Source organism: Varanus komodoensis, unplaced genomic scaffold (assembly GCF_004798865.1).
Source record: "Varanus komodoensis strain SLA01 unplaced genomic scaffold, ASM479886v1 scaffold6_4, whole genome shotgun sequence".
In the NCBI taxonomy this organism is placed as follows: Eukaryota; Metazoa; Chordata; class Lepidosauria; order Squamata; family Varanidae; genus Varanus; species Varanus komodoensis.
The window spans coordinates 20,745,042-20,750,531 of NW_025336347.1; positions in this window are offsets into that span (position 1 = coordinate 20,745,042).

A 5,490-nucleotide genomic window follows, 5' to 3' on the forward strand; every position below is an offset into this window, starting at 1 on the left:
AGCTGCTTACATAAAAAACTCCCCTGCTGAGGAGGCAATTGAACTACTGAAGCCAGCACCCTTGTTCCCCACAGTGGCCAACTGTCCCAACTGCCCCTGGGCAGCCCGCGAGAGGGCAACTCTGCTCCCCTCTCCTCCAGCAGCATATTTGCCTCTCATTCTGGGCAGTCCACTCTTGATCACAATTTCTCCAGCTCCCGTCTTCCAGAAGGAACGTGGACTCAGACACAAACCATCCTCAAAATGTGTACATTTCTGAGCTTGCAGTGTGATTCACAGCCATTAAGTGTGTGGCAGCATGCCTGACATTTCAGAGAGGGGCATTAGAAGGCATACTTTTGAAAAACATGCACAAAGCTACTTTAATCAATTGAAGAATGAGTATATTTCTAAGATGTACACAATGAATGCATGCGGTTGGAAAGATACGTGAAAATCTCTGTGTGTTTTTATGCATCTTTCAATGGTGTGTAACACCCTGCCATCCAAAGTTCATAATCTGAGACGGACTCAGGTTGGACCAAGCTTCAAGACAGAATTTGAAGAACTTGGGCAAGTTCAAGTTTTGCTAGTTTGCAGACGCCCGCTAGGCACTGATGGTTTTGTCTTCCATGAATTTGTCAATGAAATTAGTGGCCATCACCACACCTGGTGCCCTAAAAATCCGTAGGTCAACTGAGTGAAGAAATATTTCATCTTGAATATAGCCTTCCTATCACAATTTCATGGGGAAAGTATCACATGATGCAATGTTAGTACTTTAGTTTAAAAGAGGTACACATGAAAAAGTTTCTAAAATCACAAAAAATCCAATTCACTTACCTATGTCATGCATGTGTAATTATAAAGTACATCCAAGTGCTATTATATATACACAGAAATATTTATTCTTGATAGCAGGACTTGTTCTTATTTCAGTGTAACCACTGCGCCCAATCATCTAAAATTAAATTTTAGTAACAATGGTCCAGATTTTTTCTGTATTGCTTTTAATTATCATATCCACATGGAAACACTTCAGATGCAGATACGATGACCATTTGCATTAACAGAAATGGAAACATTGCTTAAACAATTTCACATTTCAATAAGCATTCTGTTTATTTTGTCTATTAATTTTGATGAAAATATTATTGCTTATTTGGCAAAAATGCTGTAAACTCAAGACAGAAAGTTAGAAACCAGTTTGTTCAGTTACACACTTAGTGTGAAATGTTTTCACTGACCATTATATAGGTATTTGTTTGCTTGCGTGGACATTTGTTTGCGTGGACATTTTCTTGACTTGCTGGCATTGCCAACTACCCTCGGCAATTGTGAGGCATTTTATTACTTGATTTTATTGTTCTTGCTGTTTTCCTTATAATTTTTTTACAAATTGGGTTTCTCAGTTCAGGACAGTTTCAATGTTTCAACCTTAACACACACACATATATCTGTAGTTGCAAAATCACCTGGCTGGAACCTGTATCAGTAATTGATAAATGGTATGCAGCTTTTTTGGAATGCCTGGATGATTTCATTTTCCCTTCCATAATAACATAGTATTTTACTCGTCAGCAGAATAGTCCTTATCCTTGTTTTCCATTGTACTAGAGATGGAATGGAATCCATTCCCTTATGCGAATTCTGCCAACTTGCCTTCTTCCAGAATTGAGCATCTCTGCTCAGTTTGGATTCCCTCTAAGCACGAGACCGATGGTGCATATGCAGAACTGGTGGCGGTAACAAGATTTGGGGCGGGGGACTGTTACAGCTGTTACCATATAACTCATTATCACCACAAAATCTCAAGGGTTCTTATCTATAGTATCACCGAGTAGTGTTGGTGTTGGGACTAAAAACAAAGCAAAGATCCCCCACCCCTTGTGTTCAGTTTTTGCCTTTGATTATGTTTGTACTTGTGAGTGACTTTGGGATTTATTCATTTTCAGTGTAAAGCAATACTGAAATGATCCGAAGTGGTAATAATGAAATAACTGCATTATTTTCAAGGGGCTGCTTTTGCCTTGTTTCTGTTCATCATGAGACTGATTAGAATTGTGTTATATGGAAATACATCATATGTACATCTGATTGATCTTCGGCTCAAGCAGTTTTAATTTTCCCTGCTGTTCTTTGGGCGCTTCAAGATGGAAAAGTTCTAATGCCAATAATCAGAAGGCATCGTGTAACTATTTTGTCGGAAGTGGATTTTCCAGGGATAAATAAAGATGGAAGAAGCATTGACAAAAACCTGGGAGGGTTACAAGGGGAAGATGGCATTGGGTTCCTGAGAAGCACAGGCACAAATATCTTGAATGGGAAAAGAAACCAGCAGCACTTTTTTATGAATATAGGTGAGTCAAGGCAACCTGGGTACACACGTGTATAGGCAGTAAGCAAAAAAGGAACGGCACCAAGCATAACTAGACACAAAGCTTTTATAGTATTTGATCTCCACTTCATAATTTTATCATGAACCCCCTCCAACTCCCATAGGTGCCTCTAACAATTTTATCCCTGGATAACCCACACCTGGATTTCTAGAGAGAGCTCAAAGGTCATTCTTCATCCTTTCATGCCTCAGTTGCTCTCTTCTCACCAAAACCTTCACAATTTGCAGTTGAGTTACTATCTAAATTACTCAGCCTTTTGATCCTACATGTTTCTACACTATCTCTTTTCGTATTTCTTTTATCAACAAACCAAGAAGTATTTATGGTTGTTCTCCTAACAATGGCAGTTAAAATTCCATGAATGAAGTAGGTTGATGGTCTAATGAAGGCCTCATCTGGGAGCACCCTCTGCATTTTAAGCATCCATTCACTTTTTATGGAGGATCCAGATGGCAGCATTTATTAGCATCACTTGTGGGAACAGGGCCTCTCTCTCCCGAAGTTTATCATCTCTGCATCAGCCCTGGAAGAAGAGGTGGCACTGGCATTCTTAGCTGAAAAGCCAAGGAAGTGAGGCTCCAAGAGAAACCAAGAGCTGGTGAAAGTCCTCTATTGAACAGACAGAAGTAGAGGGAGTGGGTCTAATATAATTATAAAGCCCAGAATGAGGGTTGTGGGGAACTTCCTGTTTTAATTCTTCTTCCCAATGTTTGTGTAAAAGTAATACCCAAAAACACTGAAGTGCTCTCAGGTGCATTAAACCTGGGTGAGAAAGAAGAGGTGGACAGTGCATCCTGTTAGAGTTGTCCTAATAAAAGTTATACATTTTATGTTTTGGAGTATAGAAACCTTTGCCTGTCTTCCTTCACCCCAATCTGCAGGGTTTTTTTCCATTCTGGTTCCTTCTACTAGAAAAAGGAGAACAAGCCCCAGGTTATGTGAATGATTCACCTGCTGGCTGAGTTGCAGAGCAGTGCCAGCAGGAAAATTGAAACATTGGTGCAAGTTTGAATCCACAAAATGTATCTCTTGCTAATCAGATGGAGCGCACATGCATCTCTTCTTGTCCCATCAACAAAATGGAAACTGTGGCAGCTTTGATCCCCACAGCTCTGCTCTCCACTGCAATTCAAAATACCTGCCCAGCTCACACTTTGTCTTAAAGAAATTTCCTACCTCTGACTGTAAAAAGCAAACATTGAAACCTGTTAAGTTCTGTAACTTCTGATAATTTTATTTTTTAATCTGTTATTCAAGCCCTCACTGTGTCATGATGTTTTCCTGATGTCTCTGATGATTTTGGGATATTTCTGTATTGTAATTTTGTGCTTCTATATTGTTCTTGCGTATCGCCCATCCTTCCCCCTCCTTGAGGGGGTCCTGATCCAAAACAGGACTGCAGGTGGCAGTGGCAGAAAGTTAAAGACCCCCTACATAAGCCAGGCTCCCGATTCAGATTTCTACCTTCTACTGTGCTTACAATTTGCTCTCCTTTTCCTCTTTGGGCATCCACACTATTGCTAATTGCACAAACGGCATCTTGTGTAGGATTCCTTTGTCTGCTTGGCCTTCTGGTGACAGCAGACTAGCAGCTTACCCAAGAGCAGAACTGGAATTGGCACCCACAGTTGCCGGATCGTGGAGGTGGGGAAGAGCTGCGCAGGCATGCCACGGACGGGCCATTTTGGGAGGCTTTCACTCACAGGGTCCCCACAAGACAGAGATGAACTGGCAGCCCATAAGCGCAGCAGTTAAGGTGAGACTAGAGCAATTTGGAGGCAATGACATCCTCTAAGTATCTGTTTTCTTTTGAGCTATGCCAACCTATAATGATGAAAGTAGCCACCTGTTCTCATATGCGACTTGAAAGGGAAGCATGACTTTCTGTGATTCCCCAATCATCCCTGATGGTCACTTTGCCGTAGTTTTTGCAATGACAATCAATGCATGGTATTGGTGTTACTGTTTGCCATCAAGTCTTCTCCAGCTCATGGTGACCCTAAGAGTGAATGTCCTCTCCTCTAAAAGGCTGGCAGGGGTGGGGTGGGGTGGGTTCCTATCTTTGATAGCCGTGCTCCTGTAAGCTCAAGGCTGTGGCTTCTTTGATGGACAATCCATTTCATACTTGGTCTTCCTTTTCTTCTTCTGTCTTCTTCAAAGGAGGGGAAAGACATCATTGGATGCAAACCCAATGAGATGCATCTCTTCAGGTGTAAACCATTACACAGTGTAGCTCTATCTCCTAGCTATGCTCATGTCCTAGGCCAGGGGTTGGCAACCTTTAGCACTCAAGGAACCATTTGGACCCATTTCCCACAGAAAAGAAAACACTGGGAGCCACAAAACCCCTTTGACATCTAAAATGAAGAGAGCCAGTGTGGTGTAGTGGTTAAGAGCATGGGACTGGGACTCAGACGATCTGGGTTCGAGTCCCCGCTCAGCCATGGAGCTAACTGGGTGACTTTGGGCCAGTCACAGACTCTCAGCCCAACCTACCTCACAGGGTTTTTGTTGTGGGGATAAGATGGAGGAGGAGGAGGAGGATGTAAGCTGCCTTGAGCCCTTTGTAGGAAATAGGCAGGATATAAATCGCAATATAAATAAATAAATATAAATAAATATATAGTTTTTTACCTTCATGCTATGTATAAAAAAACTATGGTGTGTTGCATTTATGAAATCAATGAACTGCTACAAAGAAAACAAAGTTTTATTTCTGCATGCAACAAAAATATTTTGAACTCCAAAAAAAAGACGCTGGGTTGAAAGTTACTTTCAAATAAAATACTCAATGTCTATCTGAGTCCTCCTCGTATTTATGAAATAAAAAGCTGAACTTATATTATTCACTAGCAGCAAACCAAACATGCCACCTGCAGCAAACCGAAAATGCTGTCTGCTTCTGTGTGCCCTCATCCTTTTATCAAGTGGTGAAATATTGAACAAACATCCCTCTCCCAATGTAATAATGTTGCTGGAATTGTTATAAGAATCTTCTTAAAACAAAGAAGTAGATCTATATCTTCATTATGATTTAGCAGCAGCTCTTGTTCAGTCACTAAAAACTGTTATTTTTAATCTTACATTATAAACTAGTAGGATTCCTTTCAAA